The sequence below is a fragment of the Condylura cristata genome, unplaced genomic scaffold (assembly GCF_000260355.1).
Source record: "Condylura cristata isolate star-nosed mole 26May11 unplaced genomic scaffold, ConCri1.0 scaffold00003, whole genome shotgun sequence".
Classification (NCBI taxonomy): domain Eukaryota; kingdom Metazoa; phylum Chordata; class Mammalia; order Eulipotyphla; family Talpidae; genus Condylura; species Condylura cristata.
In genome coordinates, this window is record NW_004567104.1 from 68745517 (window position 1) to 68768504 (window position 22988).

A 22988-nucleotide genomic window follows, 5' to 3' on the forward strand; every position below is an offset into this window, starting at 1 on the left:
CATACAGAACTGGGGTACAGGCCAGAGGCTCGGGGGCAGCGAGGGGCTTCACCATAGACAGAGGGGAGCAGAACAGGCAGATCTACAAAGTACACTGCTGAGGGGAGCAGTGGGTGGGTCAGGAGAAGTCTGCCGCGCCATGTGGTCACCTCAGAGGCAGGCAGGAATCGAACTCATGTGGAAGTGGCTTTAGCTTCTCAGTGCTGTGCTTTAACCTGCTGCGCCACCAGGGAGGGCCAGTATAGACATTCTTTTAGGACATCTACAGCAGTAACTCAGAGAAAAATTTTACTAGACGTTTCTGTCGTTGCCTCCCAGAGTGTAATACCACCTTAAGGTGGCTGTGTGCCGCCATTTTGGGTTGCTTATTTAGCATGTTGCTTCTTGGTTTATCTTTGTGCAGGTAACCTTTCCCTAACCATACCTGCTTTCATATGAGGTTTACACTATAAAATAGCTTCGAATCACTGGTTACCTCCCACTGGATCCACAGCTGACCTGCGGAAATGTCGCGCACACAGGGGTTCACAGTCTCTTTTCTTTGCAACTGTAAACCCACTTTATGTAAACCTGGTGCTCACCATTTCTAACTTCTCTAAGTCCATGAAGAAAGAACTCTATCTTTTTGCTCCAGTTCTTAACTCCTGATAAGTGAAAACCACTGTGAATTGTGTAATAGGTGCTGTTTTGTTGGTCATTTGGTTTTCCTCATGTGAAACCACATCATTTGTAAATGATAGAAAGAAAACCTTGTTTCCAACACTTAAAATTCTTTCCCATTCTTACCTTAGTTCATTGTGTCAAAACATAGAAAATGTTAATAATCACATCAAAACTTGACTCCTAATTGATCATTTATGATAATGGATCTCTTTAGAAAGAAATTTCCCTGTGGTACAAATCCACCATTTTATTCTTACTCAGCAATGCTGAATGGTTATGCTACGTGGCTGTACACATTCACTCTCAGTCTCCATTTCCAGCTTCCTTTTTTGCCTGTTTCCTTTCAAATCTGTGATATTAACAGATGGCAACAATTTGGGGTGGGGGAAAAGCCAAACAGTATACAATAATGACTTGGAAAGATGCCCAGAACATATTTTATTAAAAAAAAAAAAAGGCGCAAAGGTCAAATTTGAACATGCAGTATGACCAAATTTTTGTCAATAAATATAATAATCATGAATAGTAATAAATTGCAAGATCTAAAAAAAGAGCAAAAGTCAAATTTAAACATGCAATAAGTCCTAATTTTTTGTCAAAAAATATAATAATCATGGGTAGTCACAAATTGCAAGATAAGCTGAAGCATATCAAGTGAGTAGAACCATTTAAAAGCATTACTTCTGGAGAATGAGCTCAAAGTGCAAGAATAGAAGACTAAACTACTTGTGACATCTTATGTTCCTGGAAATTTAACTTAATAAATATAAAATGAAGTTATTGAATTGTCAATTAAAAATACAGGAAAGAGAATACGATGAACATTCTAGTCTTCTCACATTTATAATATCTCCTGGAACAGCCCCATGATTTCAAGGAAATCATATTTCTTAAAGATTAATGAAGGTCACCGGGACCCTCATTAATAGCTGTGCAAACTGCACAAGACAAAATTCTAGAAGCATCATCCATCTACCTCTGCCTTTGAGTCTACTCAAGCTGTGAGTTGTACAACCTGACCAGTGGTGACAGTCCTCACTCACCTTATAATAACTGCTTGTAAGTACAGAATAAAAGATTCTGGAGTCTGAGATATTAGTCAAAATGCTATATATTGACTGGCATTGCAAAATAGTAGTCTCATAAATGGAGGTTCTAAGAAACCAAGTATTTCCTCAAAGTAGGTGAATACCTGGGCTAGTGATCCTGAAAATAAAAACAAAACAGAACAGACGGCCATCTGGCGCTCCACTGCTCTCCCTGCCATGGTCAGGTGCTTTGCCAGCTACACTTTCTTGGGTGATTTAGTTCAAGGCCCCAGGCCAATAGCAGTTATTCTCTGCTGCTAACTTGCTGTGGTGGACGTTTTACCTAATGTTCTCTAGACTGTGAAATGTAGCAGTTTGAATGGCCGCTCATGAGGAAATTGATGCTTTAATGGACAAGCATCCACTAGCCTTCAGCGAAGGGCCAGTACAGACCCTGGTAACTGACCAGGCTGATGAGTCCAAAGATGTACCCGCATGGAGAGTCACTGAGGAGATGCCAGTATTCTTGATGCCTGGATTTTATATTAAAATTGAATTTTGATTGAAATGCATTTGCTTTAGGTCTGACATTTAGTGAAAGTCACTTTATAATGGTATTAATTTCATAGTATAAGAAATGATCATACAGTATTAACTGAAGCACAGAACATAGTTTTTATCCTCAACACGTATGAAATGTATGGCATCTCATTTGTCTTTAAAACTAAACATGCAGTAAAGATATAAATTGTCATTTCAGTGTTGACATCTTATAATTATTCACTGTAAAGCTTAAGGATAGCATTATTTTAAATTGATAAATCTTATCTGTCCTTTGGAAATTTCTGTGCATATTATATTAAACTTGGGCAATATGAGACTTGCTAATTTTTAGACCTAATATGAGTTTACAAATATAAAAGATAATTCTGAAGTATATAGTACTATGTCATGTGTTTTTTTTTTTAAAGATTTATTTATTTGTTCATACAGAACAAATAAATAAAAACTGGGGTACAGGCCAGAGGCTCAGGGGCAGCGAGAGGCTTCACCAGAAACAGAGTGGGGAGCAGAACAGGCAGATCTACAAAGTACACTGCTAAGGGGAGCAGTGGGCGGGTCAGGAGAGGTCTGCCATGCCATGTGGTCACCTCCAGGGCAGGCGGGAATCGAACTCATGCAAAAGTGGCTTTAATTTCTCAGTGCTATGCTTTAACCCACTGCACCACCAAGGAGGGCCCTATGTCATGTATTTAGGTTTTAATTTGAATATTTATGTATATTGAGAATTTAACAGATATCATCAGGGAATACTCAGCTATAAAAATTGCAGTGTATGTACTTAATCCATAATATATCTGAAACTTATGTAAACATGAATTTTTGACACAAATTTCATCTGTATAATGGAAACATACTATAATTTACCAATTTCTTACTGAGCATGGGAAACCAGAACTTTGTTCATAGTAAGTTTATGACAACACATAATCTATGAATTTTTTGTAGGAAAAAAATTACCAGAAATTCAAAACTAAACTTTATCATGAATTTCCTAGAGTCTGAAAGAAACAAGCACTACCAGCAATATATTAATTAGTTTTATATACTGACATCATTTTTATGGCAATGATCCATAATATATATCAATGTAAGTTTATAAATTAAACACAATTATGTGTTTATATATTTTCAAAATATGATGATGATCAAGTTTACACCTTTATGTAATTTTCTAAGTTTGAAAGTTCCCCAAGTTGAAATTAAATAGATTAGATACATATCTACAGATATTTTTACCATATATATATATACTAATAATTAGTCCTTTTTATCCATGCTATGTTTGATTTTAAAGAAGAATTTAAAGAAGATTTCAACTTGTATTTCATATAGTTGCTTACAAATTATGAAATACTGACCTGCTGACCTACATAATAATATACATTGACCTGACATTAGGAGAAAAAATTTGTGAAAACTTAATTAGCGTAAAAGATCTTGAGTTGGTCTCTATTGGTACTCTGAAAAGAGTAGAATATTGTGAATACATGATGGAAGCAAGAATGGTATTTGATAGGGAGAAAAAGAAGGTGGGTAGAACTTAATCTTATCACAAAGAAGGGAGTGGGTCTTCAATTTGACATCAGGCGGGTTTGGTATGATGTAGAAAGGAAGTCAGAATCGCTGATGTGACACTAGAATGATAAAACGTGGGAAAAGGAAGTGTTTTCTGTAGAGTTCTGCAAATGATTTTTTAAGTGGGTCATTAAATTGGGATTAGCTTCTCACCACAGTCTCTTTTACTGCCCCACTCTATGTGATCTTGTCATTACTACCCCTTGGTAATTTTCCTCTTCACTAAATTTTAAAGGATATGCATATATCTGCATTGAATGTCCTTAGAAACCTCCATGAATGCAAATTCCCATGAAATATACCTCAGAAGGAATTAAAAGACAAAACACAGACAATTCCTCATAAAACCAGTTGCCTGGTTTTTGTTAGACCCACCCAGATTACACTGGGGTCCTGGGAAGAAGGGCAGTCACTTATTTTCATGGATAGAGTACATGGCAGTGAACATGGATCGCAGGTTTCTCCCTGATTAAGAACGTTTCCTTTCATTTGGAAAAAGTGAGCCTGAAGTTGACCACACAGTTCCGTGGCTTCATGATTGTTCCCAGCTTGTACATTTCATAGTATTCCAATTTCCTTTCACTTAGGTCAATTTATCTTCCTATAACACCAAACTAAATGCTTCTTAAGTTTCTAGAGTAGTATGCGAATGTATTAATTTTTTGTTTGGCAGCTGTAATTAATTTAATATATAAAGTATCATTATGCTGTATATATTACAAATGATGTTTCTTTTATGGTTTTTTTTTTGTTAAAGAAAAGGGACTTAATTTTAATTGCTTTGATAGCATTGTTCTTTAACTCAAATACATGGCTAATTATTAATTAAATTATATTTCATAAATGTTCATCCATTCAAATCCAAATTTTGCTCCCCCAACATACTTTGAGTTTTGCTTTGTTTTTCATATATTAATTTAGTTGATAGATTTATTTAGGGCCAATAAGATCATTTTTCTATTTACATTAATTAATCCAATGTGTTACATAATTTCTGTGAATGTCCATAGTATATTTCTGAACACATTTCTTAATATTCTTGGAAATACTAAATTCCACATGCTTGTCCTGTGAAAATGTTTTCTCTTGGGAGATTTTAATTGCTTTCAGAAAACTTGCAGAGATCAAACTTGTTGCAAACTGTTCTCTAATCTGAAGTACTCCTATTCAATTCATAATAACTCATGAAGAAAATGTGTCATTAATTAGACTTTAAAAATGAATTAGAAACATGCTTTTGTATTAACACTTTGTGAAAGTGGCATGCCTTATCACAGGGATCTCTGTGACAGATGGTTAAAAAACCTTGAGGATTAAGGGTCCTACTTCCTATTTTCCATGCAGAAGGGTGTCCGTTAACCATCCAGAGAGATATTTCTACACAGTGTAGACAGTGAACATACTATGTTTTGTGAATGACCCACAGTGCCTAAGAAGGCAGCCATTGATTGCAATCTATACTCCACAATGAACAGATAAACATCTAGTATGGTTTTTCAGGTTTCCCTTAAATAGTGTTGAACGATGGGTAGATACTGGCTGAGCTGTCCAGTGGCTAGGTTGCTGCTGGATGAGCAAGTAATACTAATCTTCTACACTAACCCCCAGCCTGTCCTATCACTTGTCAGTCTTCCCTGGGTGGTCTTGCTTTTTATTCTCTTTCCACTTGCACATTGTGGTACAGATTCTGCACTCTGCTCTCATCTGCCCTTCCATTGTGATTGTCAGAACCTGTTTGAGAAGTAATAAAAACACTGAGTTGTGTGCACTTTCTCAAATTATCCTTGTCATAACAATTCTACATCTTGAAACGTGATTTCTGAAAAATGACTTGGGAATGCCCATTTATAAGGAATTCAGGAAAACAGGCAAAGATGAATGCTGGAAGACATAATCATGTTAAATAGGTGTGGAATGTGAAGACTATGCTCTGAAAGATTATGATAGTAGACATAAGTAAGCATTTTACACCAACATGTATTTGCTTCTTTGCTCTTAGATTGTATGAATTTTCAAGATAATGGACAATAGGAAAATCACATTTGAGAGCTTTTCTTTGAAAAAGAAGTGAATGGGCTAATTAATTTATGATGAAATGTCAAATCTAATTCATTTGAGAATAAACACAAATTAAAACTACACATGAATCTACCATGTTTTACCTGTTAGATGAAAAAAAATTAAATTGACAGTGTATCTTGCTGGAAAAATGTTGCTTTTATAATTAGCTTATGAAGATCAAGGTCCTCACTTGAGATATGTCTTTTAAAAAATAAAGATTTTCCCCTTGAACATTTATTTTCTTCACTCAAATGATGTTGTAACTCAATCATTGTCACTGGATATTTTGGCTGACCTGTTGCCATGGGGCAGGATTTGGGCCTGTAGAACTCACAGATCCCACTGTCTGGCCAAGCAGTCACATGTGACATGGAGACATTCACATCTCTAGTATCTTCAAATTTGAATATATTTGCAGTAAACTCTCTCAAGTAGCAATCATCAAAAGAGCAGGAGGTGTGCCTCTGTCACTCCTGATTGCCTGTTCAGTGAAAGGTGACTTACAAACAGAAACATAATAGCAAGGAGGTATTGAATGGGCAGTTGCCCAGCTTCCATAGTAAGAAGGCATGGATATGACCATTTCCATGTCAGTTGCAACATGTCCTGTTCCTAGGCATCATCTTCCACTCTCTCTTCATATTAAAACACATCTCATCCCAACCATCACACAGTTGTCATTTAACTACTTGAAAGTATAAACACCTCTACTCCAAACTCTATCAAATCCCAGGGGAATATCTGAGCGGTGTTTGATCTTTTGATTTTATCAGAATCCCACCTTACTGCTTGATAAACTAAGGATAGGGTTGGAATGTTAACTATTGGGCAAATCCATTTTGGGCTGCCATTGTGCAATAATTTTATGTCCTTTGGTATTCAGAATCAGTTACCTCAGATAGAAAGTCCAGATGGTACACTTGATCATACGAAAGTTTGGGCTAATTTGAGTGTCTTACTTTCTTCCAAACCCTACTGAAAAACATTTCTGGATTAATCAGCCACCATTGCTATGTATTTTCTATTCCTTTACCTAATGTATTAAGTCTCCCAAGAATAGTTTTAGGTTTGTACTTCATTTTACTACCATAATACATTAATAGATTATAAATCCATGAAATCGATAAAAGGAAAACAAATCACACCAAAAATTAATTAGAAAAATAATAGTTGAATTTTTAAATGATCAATAAGGTTCATGAACTTCTAACAAGACTAAATAAGAAGTAGGAGAAAAGCCACCAAACACATATTAAGAATGAGTCAGAATATCACTACAGGACTTCCAGTGTGTGAAGTGGAATAAAGAAGCACTTTCAACAACTGTATACATATACATTTGGAAACCTTGATAAAATGGAGCAATTCCTTGGAAAATACAAAGTACCCAAAGTCACACAGTTTGAAACAGATAATTTGAACACTTTCAATAATTGTAAGGGAATTTAATAATTTAACCCACACAGACCCACATTATTTCAATGGAGATTTGCACCAAAGTGGAAATTAAGAGTTAACAAAATTTTCTTCCTACATCTTATCATACCTATGGAAAAAGCCAGCATTTTAACAATATAGTAATTTGTGACATAAAAAGAGACAGGGTAAAAGAGAAATAAGTCTTTTATAAGTCTAACTTCTCAGAAATCTGAGACTTTAATTTGAACAATTTTAGTTAAATCAATACATTTCTTTCATGTCTTTTTAATAATAGCTATTCTAACTAGTGTGAGGTGATATCTCTTATAATTTACAATATAGATTAAACTTGGAGGGTGTTATGTGAAGTGAATCAGATTGAGAAAGCAAATACTGTATAATTTCACTCATGTGTAGGAGATAAAACAAATAAACAAAGCAAAATAAAAACATTCATGAACTTAGTTGTAAAGAATATATTGGTGGCTACTTTGTCATCCTTCATGATATAAGTTAAGGAAACATAAGGAAGTTTTTGATTAATTGAATTCAGAGTTTATTTTTTATCTTGCCATATCAAGCTTCATAGTTACTTTGGTTCATGATGTAACAATTATATTCACAAGCTTGTATTAACCATCGTAAATAATACATGTATATATTTTCTCTTGTCTTACTCCAGAAAATCAAACCTGCTCTTGGATTCTTAAGGAATTAATTATATTTTCAGAATAAATTCTGTAGTTATATTCTCAGAATGAATTCCTGAAAGGGTGAAAGAGAAATATGACTAGGGCATTAGTAATGTAACGTTGAAATACTTCTGCATGCAAAAATAAGCATTGAGACAGCAAAACAGATCACTGGAAATACCTTGACTAATTAAAGTGAACTCTAAGTCCATGTACAAAAGTTTATGGATAAAATAAAGAATATTTGTGTTGCTTCATCTGATAAGATCTTAAAGGAAACTTAGCATATGTAGCATAAATTTGGGGGGTCAAAACTTCACACCTAATTTACACTGTAACTTGGGGGAAATGACTAACATCTCTAAGCTGTGATTTCTTTGGCAGTTAAATTACAGTTGTTACCTCACTAAGTGAAAAAGAGTAAATAAGTTAATGCAGTAAGCACTTACCACTCCTTGGCATTGAGTAAGTGCTCGAAAAATGGATTAGAAATGTATATGTATAAGAGGAACAGAGCTGGCCTTTCTGGTGAGAGAAATCTGTATTCTTACCCATTGTTTGACAGCGATGTCAGATATTTTACTTTTGATTCATTATTAGAACCACTTATGTTACTGGTTAAGAAACAGTATCCTTGTGGGAACACATTTCAGATTTAGAAATAGAGAAAGAGGCATATGTTAAGGGAAAGGTGTAAAATATTCAGTAAAATTCCACATCAAACCTTAAGGCCGTATTTTCCATTTCTTACACTGATGCTACATAGAATTAACTACAACGATATAACACATGTGCTGGAGGCAGTCTCATTCATTAAATATAATTTTGTCTGTTTCCACCACCTGCTAGACTCTTTATATAGAGCTGGTTTGGGGGGCGGGGAGGGTATGTCACTTTGAAAGGACAGAAAAATGATGCTATTTTTATAAATGTTCTCCATGAATAAAACCCCTTTAAATTCTGGAATCCCTTCCTTCCTGCCAATTAGTGCCAACTCTAGTTAGAACCACCTACACACAGAATCATTAGCCAACTATGCATAACACTTTTCCCTCAGCCATCAAAAGACCAAGCTTCTGAACAAACGAGAGCAAGTCTTACCTTAAGAGCCAGCTATTGAAACTTGGATGCCCACCAAACCCCAAATATGCTAGCTATGGATTCTACTTTATTTACCAAGAATGTATCATCTTGATCCAATCATTTCCAAAGGGATTCTGGGGTGAAACTCAGCAGCAGGAACATGCTTTCCTCCCAAAATAAACATGGATTTGACACCAAGGGAGAAGTGTTGTGAGCTTAATTCTTTCTCAAGGAAGAAGTCACAAATTCAGAAGGCACAAAAACGTGCTACCTATTCTCACCTGCTAAAACCTAGAGACTGACCCAGTGACATATTTTGGTTTCTACTTTTCCAAGTAAAATTCAGAGAGCTTCTACTATGGGAGGAAGACTTGAACCACTGGTGGAGTAACTAAGCCTCCAATTCTCACTTACAAGGGCAATTTTTATGAGCATCACCTATTTTTAGATGTGAAAAATAGAATTAAGTTACACACATAGGTCACGTGCCTGACAGAAAGTTCCATGAGAAAAATGACCAGAGTCCTTCCCCAAATTTTTCAACTCTGCTCCATCCAACATAGGACGTTGAAATCTTGGCAAACCTGACATTAACTTCTCTGCTGCTTAATTCTGTGCATTGATGGAAAATAAGGAGTTAGGAGTTGAAGGTTGTCTGGCCATAAACAGTTATGAGGTTTGAAAGAAAAGTTGTGTGTGAAGAATAGGAAGTGGGAAAGAATATGAAATGAAAACAGAGACCTGGAACTAAACAATGAGCTCTGAACTAGTCAGCAGTCAGTTTGAGTTTTACCATTTGGCAAGAAATTCAAGCAATGGCAGCAGGAATAGGAGCACAACTAAAAAAAAAAAAATTAAATTTAATTATTTGTGCATGCAGAACTGGGGTACAGGCCAGAGGCCCAGGGGCTGTAAGAGGCTTCACCAGAGACAGAGTGGGGAGCAGAACAGGCAGATCGACGAAGTACACTGCTGAGGGGAGCAGCGGGTGGGTCAGGAGAGGTCTGCCACGCCATGTGGTCACCTCCGTGGCAGGTGGGAATCGAACTCATGCTGAAGTGGCTTTAGCTTCTCAGTGCTGTGTTTTAACCCGCTGCGCCACCAGGGAGGGCCACAACTAAAATATTTTAATGAAAGTAATCCAGGCTTGTGGATTTCAAACAAATTTCTTCATGGTTATATGTACACAAAATAAGGAACAAGCATATTTTGGCAAAACCACTTAGAGTTGTATGTTTAATAGTTTGTTATTGAGATTATGTCACAAATAAACAAAATTGATAAATGGCACTCTATCTTAGAAAATATTCAATCATTCTTTACCAAAAAAGGATTTATGATAAAAATAGTGATTATCGCTCAAAATATGTTGATAGGAAAATTCAATATTTAAAACACTTCATAATAGTTTTAATAAACACACCAATGAGCAAATCTTCAAACCTTCCAAATTCTGTGGAAAGAAAATTCCTGTTTTTCAGCCTGAAATACGATTTTCACTGAAGGAGCAATGTTATTTATGCTGGATTTTTTTTTTTTTCTTGATCTTCAGTTTCCTGGATAAATTTTCACTCAAACCCAATACTGTGCATTCTGTCAGTGACTTTATAATTTCTTGATAGTAGGCACTGTCCTTGCTTCCCAGGATTGCCAAGTGCCGTTAGATGTATGCTTGCTGGTCCTATTGATTAAAATGAAATAAGACTTGCTTCAAAAATGAAGATGAACCGGGAGCTGTGAACCTGGAATGAGGCATGACCCAGTACCTCTCACTTGAACTAAGTGTATACTAGAGCTTCCCTGGTGGCTGAGGGGCTAAGTCCCTTGCCATCACCACTACAGCTTGAGGTCCTTTGCTGCTGCTCCCCTCAGCCCTCAGCAATGTATTTCGGGAAACCTGCCTGTTCTGCTCCACACTCTGCCTCTGGTAAATCCTCACACGCCCTCTGTTGTGGGTGATGTTATTTTTAACCACCTTAGCCTGGAATCTGAATCAGGAATGATTGAATGAATGAAGTGAAATTGTTGGATGGAGTAACAAGTGTTGGTGATATTTAAAATACTTTCCCCCAGCTATTACTTTAAGGGTTGAATATACTAAAGTGTCTTTTAAGTTTTATAGGTAAGCAGTCAAAGGAATCCCGGTGAGGTGTTTAGGTTGGCATGTCTTGTACAGGTGAGACTGCACAGGGCATTGGGGGTTTCCTGATTGAAATCTCAGAAGCCAGGGGAGCCCTAGTAAAAATGAGACTTTTCTGAGAGACCTGAGTTAATATACAACAAAACTATACTCTCATGACTCATCAAGGCAGACCAACATTATATTATTTATTAAATTTAATTTGCTGTATTCCTTTGAAAAAAAGAGCATAGTTCTCTAAAATAGATGGCGAATTCATTACCTTCACACATAATCAAATTTTTTCTATGTCAAGTGAACCAAGAAAATTACTTTGCTTTTGCAAATATTATTTTACTTTGCTTTCACAACTCTCTGCAAGAAAGATATTAATTACAGAAGCTACAAAATGTTGTTTTATTTAATTAGCGTTAACACCTGTTCTCATCTATTTTTCCTCTGAGAAACCGTGCAAAAATCTAAAACCAAGAATCATATTGTAATGCAATAAATAGTGCACATCTATCTTTGTTCTTCCTCACTTCATTTTTTGACATTGAAGGAGTAAAAAAAAAAAATAGACAAAAGTTCAGAGAAAAACATTTGGAAAATCCTGCACAGAGTTAATTCAATGATGCCTTTCAATAGGCACGCACACACTCACATAATAGGGGGAGACAGAGATTTAAAACACTACCCATCACTGGAAATAGAAGGCTTGAATGTTACAAAGAAAACAGTAGAATAGTATTGAACTTTCACTTAAGATGCCTGTATAGCCTCTGTCACTAACTAGCAGTATGACCTTGGTCAAACTCTATTTCTCTGAGTATTAAAAGTGCAACATGGATTTGTGGGATTCTCTGCATTTTTCCTATCTGTGTAAACTTGAGTCATCTAGTAATAACTAGCAATATATGCCAGACATCTTACTAGGAAACAGTAGGGTTCACAGACCAGCACTATTACAAGGAACTCTACCTGGGATTTGAGGGAGGTATATTTTTCATGACCATATAAAAGCTTTAAGAACAGTCACATGCTATAAAATACTAAGAAAGAACCTCTTTAAGTGAGTGCTTTTTTGTGATTGAAGGAGTAATTAAATTTTACTTTACAAAACTTCAACAGTTTCAATGGACTCATTATTTGACCCACTTTGCCTTGCTTTATGCATTAATGTTAGAACTCCCCCATGAGAGCCTGGGAATCATGGTAGGGTCACTTGGCCAGTGGGTTAATCACTCATGATCATGAATGAAAACCAAACAGTTTATTCTACCAGACAACAGGGGAGGATTTGCAGCGAGTCAATTTTAGAGCAAGAGCTGTATTTGAAAGGTTTGCATTTCTGCAGAGATTGTGATGTAGTTTGAAAGCCTCCATTAGGAAAAAAATCGATTCCTACTGCCATCATTTAAGAACTGTATCAGGGCATCCCGCATACTTAGTGTCGACACATTTATCTTTTCACAATGAAGTCTAGAGAGTTCTCATTTCAGAAGGAGTTGATTTGAACAAGACTGCTTCCTACTTATGTGTCTCAGTCTGTTCAGAATGCCACAGCACAGTACCACCAAGTGGGTCCTTTGAACAATAGAAATTTGTTTTCTCAGTTGTAGAGTCAGGGAAGACCAAGATCACGGAGCCAGGTGATTCACTTCCTGGTGAGAGCTCCCTTCCCGACTTGTAGGTGGCGGTTCTGCTGTGTTCTCTTGTTGGCATGAATGTGAGCTTCCAGGAGCCCTCTTCTTCCCCACCATAATGAACTTACTCATCATCATTAATTCCACCCTTCAAATGTAGTCATTGGGGGTTAAATTTGCAGCTGAGGAATTTTGAGGAGGCACAATTCAGTCAATAGTATCAAGGTGTGTTATCTAGATACAGCATCTTGAGATTTTATCTTTGGCTTGATTTATAAGCATTCATGATCATTATCACAATCGTACCTGATACGAATACAGGTACTCTGATGTTTATCTCTGACTCTATGCCTGGGGAAAGGGAAGGAAGAACCTCTCACCTATCAATTCTCACCATCCATACATAGGAATCTTGCTGTAGTGTGTCAGTTCGCCTATATGAGCAAGTTAAACATGGGTTCATGTTGTATGGGTTCTCAAGGACCCCCCGTGAAGTGGACAAAATGCCAGGGATGGAAATGAGAGATTCCCAGTAAGATGCTATTGAGGGGCCCTCCCTAATAGCTCAATGGGTTAAAGTGCACCACTATAGAGCTCTCCACAGCCACTGCAGCAAGACTTTGATCATTGGCCAGGGAAGTGACCCACATGTTGCATCAGACCTATCCTGTCTCCCCAGCTTCTCCCCTCAGCAATGTATTTCAGTGAGTTTACATGTTCTGCACCCCACTCTGTCTCTGGTAAATCCTCTCAGTTCCCTCACCTCTGGCCTATACATCAGTTCTTATATGCATGAACAAATAAATCTTAAAAAAAGAGAGATGCTATTAGGTTTTTCCTGTGCAAGCTTATCAGAACCTGTGCAGAGCTAATCATCATAGTGGCTGAAATACAAAGCACATTTCTGAGTCTGAATTGATGATAAAAAATAAATGTGTGATTTAGGTTGGTGCACATTATTAATAGAGCCATGGGGCCCTTCACACTCTTCATGTTAACAAGAAGGAGATGTGTCCCTTTTTGAATAAGGAATGCTCCCTGTTAGCCTTTGAGAGAGCTCATCTTTGATCTGGAGTTCTGCATTTAGGGATTCCACCAATCCTTCTCCACCTTATACCAAGAAACTGTAGTTAAGCTGGAGAAGAGTCAACATTTATATACAGATTTTTGACTTCAAGAAGATCAGTGCCTTTAACACACCCCCTTGTTCTAGTGTCAAGTATCAGCTCAGAAATTGACTCCTTAGAACATTCGCGCTCCTCAGTAAACCTGTTTGATGACTGATGTTTGCTTTTAAAGTATAAGACACTAGTGCTGCCCAGAACCTAACACAGGTAGATGAAATATCACTATATGACTGTAAAATAAAATTATGAAATGATTTGCGGTAATGCAATTATTATGAGCCTGTTGTACCATCTAATACTATCTCATTGCCATTTTATAGTTAGACTAGAATTCTCTTTTTTGCAAGGGTATTTGCTGTAGTGTATTCCTCAGTGGGAAAAAGAAAAGTGAAGGGATGATAGTAACTGTTATGAAAGGGAAATTTGTTGGTGGGATCTGGCATCATTGAGAACTATGATCACTATGAACATACTACCTGCCTTTCAGCAAAGATTAAACATTATACATGATTAAGAAAAATGCCCTTGCTCATTATAATACCTGGTACATCATGTTATAATGAAGGTGATGTCACACTTTCCATAAGTCCCTATTTTTAAGACTCATAAAACAGCTGTAAAAATAAGCTCTGGATTCTACTTGGCATGTAAAATATCAACCCAGGAGAATTATTTTATTTATATATTTTTGTATTTATTTATTTGTACAAAAACTGTCTTTCAGACCTTTTTAGAAAAAAAGGATCAAAATTTCAAGATTTTTTTAGGTGCTTTTTTTTGCACTTCATAAATCAAACCCAGTCTTAGTGGTTAAACAACAAATCTTGCAAGCAAGCGCTGGGTGAATTAGAAGAGGTGATCTTTGGGAGTGTTTCAAATAACTCCTTTAAAAGTGCTTGAAATATTTTCAACATTACATGTGATCACTAAATAGCTTAAGAGTTTCACAAGCCACCTAATAGGAAACCTTTTGCTCTTTTCCTTTCCAGATGGTATAACGACTTTAATGATGCCAAAGATTATAGGTGTGATTCGCTATTTTAAAAATTCAGTCTCCAACAGACAGTTCTCAATGGCCAGCCGTGCCAGCCTATTTGTGGAGTCTTTTCCATCCATGCCCCCCCCCAAATGCATGCTGTCACAACCTGGCTTTTTCACACTTGCCAAGTGCACCCTGTAAACTTCAACCAAAGGCAAATTTGGAGGAAAGACTACAAAATCCTAACTACATAAAGAAAACACCTTGCTACTCATGTGCATAGTTCAAATGTAACTCAAGAACCCTTTGGCCCTGAAAATACTGCAGGAGCAAATGAAATGTGAACTTGTGAAAATCACACTTCAGGTAGAGCCCAGAGCTATGATATTCTTGAGTCCCCAAAGGATGGGGTTTGTTTCGATGTAGGTGTAAATCTGACTAACTTTTAGAGTGAAAACCAAAACAAAAGAATCGCACCCCGCCTTCTCTGCTTGAGTGTCTTTCAAATCTCAACTGAGAATTGCAAAGTCATCTGAAATTCAAGTCATTATCTGTGTAAATTGTGTTTATAAATTTTGCATAGAAGAACTAGGGTGTAGGCTAGAGTGCAGGGGTGAGAGGATTCACCATTGAGAGTGGGGAGCAGAACAGGCAGATCTACTGAAGTCAGCTGCTCCATGAGAAGTGGTGATGGTGCTAAGATTTAAGCTTTTGGCCAAGGGGAGACTTTATTTGTGTTTATTCATAGAATTCCTCTCTCTAAGGGAATTAGCTTGTCCAGGGCCAGGAAGGGACCCCCACCCGATGCCCCTCCCCCTTCTCAAGTACTAGAGGCTAAGTTACTTGCTTTTAGATATTCTAGCCCATTTAATTTTTACAACAAGCTTTATGTCAGCATTAATTTGACTTCTAAAAGAAAGGAGATACAATTGGGTTCCTTCCTGGTAGCGCAAGGGGTTAAGGCACAGCACTTAGAAGTTATCCCTAGCCACTAAGCACCAGTTCCATCCCAGGCCAGAGAGATCTCCTGTCTTCTTGCTGCTCTCTCAGCCATGTACTTTGTCAATCTGCCTGTTCTGCTCCCCACTCTGTCTCTCATGAATCTTCTCACTGCCCCTGCACCTCTGGCCTGTACTCCAGTTCTGTATGCATAAATAAATAAATATTTTTTAAAAAAAGAAAGATATTAAAATTGATGACCAAGAAATTTAAAATGACTTTTCCAAGTTATGCAAAGATGACATTTAAATTCAGAGATTTTGACCCCAAATAGTTAGTCATAACCTCCTTCTTTCTAGATGGTTCCAAAACACCTCCATCAAACTGATGGAGACTGACTAATCTGATTAATGTTGCTGCACACACACACACATCAAGAGAAAGTAAATAATGTTCAACTTTGACAAGATAGATCACACTCAGGCAGTACAAACACACACCATAGCATGAAGAATATTATTCCATCCATGGAGGCCATTCACTTTCACAAATGAGTATCTTCTGAACGTGGTAAATGGAAAAAGCATGTGCATTTTAAAACATGGTCAGAAATCATTTGAATTCTATGACATCTCCCTGTGAGCGTGGTCCGATTTGTAAAATGACAGCCAATGAAGTTTTACTGAAGGCAGTTTGCCTCTTCAAGGCTGGGCAGTGAAGGCCATTCATTTCTGTCCCATTTACTGTACACTTGCTCTTTCACCCAAACAAATCCAAATAACCCAAGGCTGCCCTTCCAGGAGGTACCCACAAGGCCAAAGATACTGCTGCTCCCACCCAGCCCAAGTCCCCTTCCCTGGGGCAGTTGAAGGCCAAGTAAAAAGGCTGCAGTGAGGACACACCCAGGATATGCATTTTCTCTGTTTAGACTCTCATCCCCAGGAAGCAAAAAAATTCATATTCTGTGCACCTTGTGTGAACGCCTTTGTCCATCAGCTTTAAGAGCACAAAATACCTTTGTGTAAGATGACATTACTGAGCATCTCTTAAAAGGCCACAGACAACCAAAGCAGCAGTTGGTCAGCAGTTTTTATTTTATTTTTTTTCCTTTGCTCAGACATTTGAATATCAATTCAATCTGGGCATCAAGCTGTTTCAAAATATGCAAGCCCATGGGCTGTGTGTTTTAGATAATGAGGCATTTGTTAAGATCATGAAATATAGTAAAGATACTTGGATGTGAAATCCCTGGGTAAACATCCATTATTTTTCTTTGTTCACTTTTTTTTTTAATGTTCCTTCCACTAGCACAGAGCTGGGTACATCTCAGTAAACTGTTTATACAAGAATGAATAGCAATAGTACTGCTTATAGATGGTGGTTAAAATTATAATTAAATCCTTTTTCCTGCTAAGGGTATATGTTGATTATAGTTTCTAAAATCACAGTCCATGGGTTGAGCAAAATAATGTAAAAATTTCCTTTATAATTTAATTAACACACATGTCTCTTGCTATCTTAGATTTCTGAATAATGTAAACTTTGAGATCCATGCAAAGGAGTAATGTTTTCATTGGCATTATTTACAGTGAGATCAGCTGGTACATGTGTAATTAAATGCTTTCATTTGTATCTGCAACATATTGACAGAGACTGAAAGTTCCTACTCTCCTTAGTACCTTACAACTATGGACTCTCCATATTCTGGTAATGATTGAACACAGTCTACAATCACGCAAGGAAAGTTGTCTATATTGAGGCAATCTGCATGCTAAAACACATTCTTTTTAATAATTTGAAAACTAAATAGCTTGGACTTTCATTTTTTAAAAATCTTTAATTTTGTATTTTTTAATTAATTTATTTTTGCATAGAAAAACTGGGGTGCAGGCCAGAGGTACATGGGAAGGGTGAGAGGATTTGCCAGAGACAGACTGGGGAGCAGAGCAGATGGTTCTACTGAAATAAACTGCTGGGGAGAGCAGTAGGCAGACAGGAGAGGTCTGCTGTGCCAGGTGGGTCACTTCCCCTGCAGGGATCAAATTCAGGTTGCAACAGTGATGGTGCTGAGACTTAATCCCTGGGCCACCAAGGATGTCCCATAATTATATATTTTTCTTGTTATCTGTATAAGAAATACATTTGTATTCAGTTATAACAATAAAATAAGAAAAATCTTAGCTAGAAAAAAATGCACAATTAAAGTTAATGACTTCGTTTTGAAAGAATTTATGCATAGCTTTTGTATTTTCATCAACTCTGTCTCAGGGCAATTAAGTGCAGAGAGGAGAAACATTTGACAGTTAAAATACAACAGCTGTTTTCAAATACACTTCAGCCTGGGAATGAAATATTTTCTAACAGTGCAACAAAAATATTATGTATAAATGTCAGAAAGTCTGTACAGGTAAAGATCTTTTAAATGATGGGCATTATATTGCTTTGATTATGAAAATTCTTGATTTTGTATAGTGGCAAAATCTTTTCAAAACCTCTTCATTTATACATCATATTTTAGTTGCATTGTTGAAAATATTTCATTTCCAAGCTCAGGTGTATTTGAAAACAGCCATTGTATTTTAAACTGAGCAAATGTTTCTCCTCTCTGCACTTAATTGTAGAGAACATACCTTGCATCACAGAATGACTAATATACAAATTAGTTTGTAGTATCTATTCTGTGAACTGAACTTATAGGTCTTTGTATTTCTGTGGACTCCAACTTTATTATTACATTAAATTTTTACTCAGGGCAGTATTCTATTACCGTTATTTTATACAATAGACTTTCAGAAGTCTTCCAAAATCAATGGTTTGCACATAAGAATTTAGAAATACAACTCAGGATTGCAGCTACATGCCTCGATTTGAGCAGACACCTGTCCTGCAATAGTGCACAGTACTTGTAAAATAGTTCAGCCAAAATACATAGCTCAAATACTTTTTCTACCCTGTTATCAATGCAAGCTATTTTTTTTAAAGTTATACTTGCTAATGTGTAACATTTGAAGTATTATTGTGGCTAACATAAATGAGCTTCATATTTTTGGATTTCTGATGTATCAAATTATCAATGCTTAGATTGGAAATTCCTAATTAGACACTGATTATTCTTATATTGAAGTTTAAATTAGTGAGCACAGATAAAATCGCTATGTCTCTGCCAAAGCATTTTAAAATAAATCATCATGACTAATTAGTGTTTGACATGGAATAATGCAGTAACTAGCTTAGGAATTTAGTCTGCTTGTCCTGGATGAGTCCTGGTTCTAATGTTTACCAGCTATAGACCATTGAGAGATTCATTAGTAGCCCCAATCCTCATGATTTTAATGCTTATCAGTTCAGTTAATTTTTGTCAGTTGCATCTTCTGTGACAGTCGTTGTTCGTAGTGATGTGAAACTCATCTTGTCAAAAGTCAGAGCAAGGCATCCCCTGGTTGCGCAGCAGGCTAAAGCACAGCTCTAAGAAGCTGACGTCACTTCAGCATGAGTTCAATTCCTGTCCTGGAGCTGACCCACATGGCCCAGCAGATCTCTCCTGACCATCCTATGTTCCTCTCAGCAGTGTACTTCATCAATTGGTATATCTGCTCCCTACTCTGTCTCTGGTGAATCTTTTCACCACCCCTGCACCTCTGGCCTGTACCCCAGTTCTGTGTGCATAAATAAATAAATAAATCTTTTTTTAAAAGTCAGAGCAAGCCTGTGAAGGCATGTAGGAGCTATTCATTGTGAAGACCAGATCTTGATAATAATTTTGAAAATACAAAAATTACAACTTTTTGTAGGGACACAGATGTAAAAATTAATGGTACAATTTGAGGATGTTGTACACTTCAAGTGGATCAGAAAAGGATTCCTTGAGAAAGTGACATTTGCAACAAAATTATATGTTTATTATGAATAAACTGAATGAATGGGGGGTTGAGAAGGTGAGTGCACTAAGAATTCAGAGATGAAATCAAAATATGCGTTTTACATAAAATACCTGAAAGCAAAGTTGGGCCAAACACTAAACGACATACACTTCAGCGACATCTTTGAAGATACAGCACCCAATGCAATGATAGTGAAGGTAAGGATAAATAGATGGGACTACATCAAGATAAAGAGTGTCTGTACAGCAAAAGAGACTATACAAAAGACAAACAGACACCCCAATGACTGGGAAAATTTTACTCACACAAAACTAGTAATATGGGATTGATCACAAAGATATATGGAGAACTGATGAAACTCAACCAAAACAAAGTAAACAACCCCATCAAAAAATGGGCAGAAGAGCTAAAAGACACTTCTCCAAAGAGGAAATGTAGATGGCCAACAAACATATGAAAAAATGATCAACATCACTTGTATAAGGGAGATGCAAATTAAAATCACAATAAGATACCACCTCACCCCAGTGAGAATAGTGCAACTTCAAACAACTAGCAACAACAAATGTTGGCAAGGATGTGGAGAAAAAGGAACTTTCTTGCACTGCTGGTGGGAATGTAAACTAGTACAACCACTATGGAAAACTGTTTGGAGGTTCCTCAAACTGCTAAAAATGGAGCTTCCATATGACCCAGCAATCCCACTCCTAGGTATCTACCCAAAAGACACAAAAACACTGATTCAAAAAGATACCTGCACCCCCATGTTTAATCGCTGCATTATTTACAATAGGAGAGACATGGAAACAAGCCAAATACCCAAAAGTGAATGACTGGATTAAAAAGATGTGGTACATATACATAATGGAATATTACTCAGCAATCAAAAAGATAAAAACATACCTTTTGCAGCAACATGGATGGAGCTGGAAAAGATCATGCTTAGTGAAATAAAGCCAGAAAGAAAAGGAAAAATACTGATGGTTTCACTCAATGCAGGAATATAACAGACCAAGCAAGAAAATGATAATAATAATGACTAGCTATATACCAGAGAGATTTTATGGGGGTGGAGTGGGGAATGGGATCAAAAACAACAGGGGCATGGAGATGCACTGGATAGTTGTAATGGCACACGGGTAATTTGGTGATGGGAAGCCCACGGGGATTACAAACGAGATGGAAAAAGGCAACAAAATGATATAAAAATAAACTACTATATAATTAAAAATATATGTGGTTTAATTTCAGTGTAGAGAGTTGGGAAGTTATCCGAAGACATATGCAATGTCTTACCAGGAATTTCAACTTTTATCTTGAGGAACATGAACAACCCTACAAGTACTTTGCTCAGACCTCAGACGATTAAATTTCTTCTTTTCACTCGGCTAACTGGGGAGAATATGTGGCAAGTCTGTAATATTAAATGGTGAAGGGTATTTGAGAGGAAATAATCCAGCCCCCCCCCAAAAAAAAAATGTGTGGATGAGTTCATCAAGGGTAGAATATAATTTTTAAAAGATTTATTTATTTATGCATGTAAGAACTGGGGTACAGGTGAGAAATGTGGGATAAGAGGATTCACCAGAGACAGAGTGGGGAGAACAGGCAGACTGTCAGAAATACACTGCTGAAGGGAACAGCGGGGAGACAGGAGAAGTCTGTCAAGTCTTGTGGGTCACCTCCTTGGCCGGGGATCAAGCTCTTGTGCTGCAGTGGCTGAGGTAGCTTCATAGTGCTGCGCTCTAACTCCTTGCACCACCAGGAACTACCTCCATTTTACAGTAGCAATTCTTTTACAGTTTTCAATAGCAACCATATAACTGGAAATAATTAGAAGGTAGCTGGCCCTTCTTAAATATTCATCAAAATATTATTTTAAAAAGAAAAAAAGTTCTACCTTTTGTTTAGCTGTATTTGACCAAACTGAACATATAAAATATGCATAAAAACTTAAGTTACTGAAAACCTGTTAATGAAAAGCATTGGCTTAGTGGTGACAGAGAGAAATATCCACTAAGTATAAGAATATTAGGTTATACACTTAGGAGGAAACTGACGGTCATTCTATATACTTCTCATTCTTTTTTTTTTTTTTTTTTCGGTCAAAGAAATTTGGCTCAAACCAGTTTGTATGCTGTGTAATTTTAGCTTTCATTCTGAAATCTCTGAAATGTAGAAAGTTTAAAATAATAAGAAAATATATAACCAAAGACTTTATTGTATTTAATTATCTCATTTCAATTTCCTTCTCTCAAAAAAAAAAAAAAAAATGCAGATACGAGAAAATAAGTGGAACAAATTCATGCTGTGTTTCCAAGCTTATAAGGACTTGGAGATGCTTGCTTTATTTATACTCCTGTTATTATAGAACAAAAACAAATGAGTTGGTTGCATCCATTTCAACACACTGTAAATCTGTGATGTCTATACAATACCACATGGGATAACAAGAAGCTCAACTGTCAAGAGTCCAAGCACCAGATGAACTTAACATCCAGAATATGTAAAGTCAAGCTTGGGACGTACAATATGCTCAATTTGTATCTGGCATGATAAATGCTTTCATTTGGGAAGAGATAACATATGGCACTTGCAATCTTGGAGAATGATGTCACTGCGTATGCTCCCTGCCAGCTTCTCTGATGCTATAAACTTGGGGGTCCAGCCATTGTACTAGAAGAGTAAAGAAAACAAATATGTTGTGTTAAACAAGAAAAATGAAGCCTTCGTCTTGATTGTTTTTTTTTTTTTTTGTGAGTTGAAATACTTCTTCAGAAAATAAAGTTTATTGCTTTAAATTCAGATTGAGATGACCCAGGTCCAAGACATTGAGAAAACAACAGGCTCAGGGTAGAATAAACTCAAGAGAAAGACTCAGCGTATTCAGTGAACTTTCTGTTCCACTCAATATAGAACCATCTGTTGTTGTTTCTCTTCTTTCTTAAGGGACAGATTGTCTGTCTGTTGATGTCAGTCATCTTTAAAAGAAGGACATACACAGTTAACTATCAATATTCACACTAAACATCAAGAACACATGGACTTAAGTCTACAAATGTTGGAAATTGTACTTTGTTTTTGCAAGACTGTGCAACATGAAGGCACCCAAAGCCAACCAGATGGAGACTGAAGCTGCTCCTCAGTGCCTGTCATTTGGTTTAATATTTTTACTCCATTTTAAGAATGTTCCTGTCCTTCTAAAGTTTGAT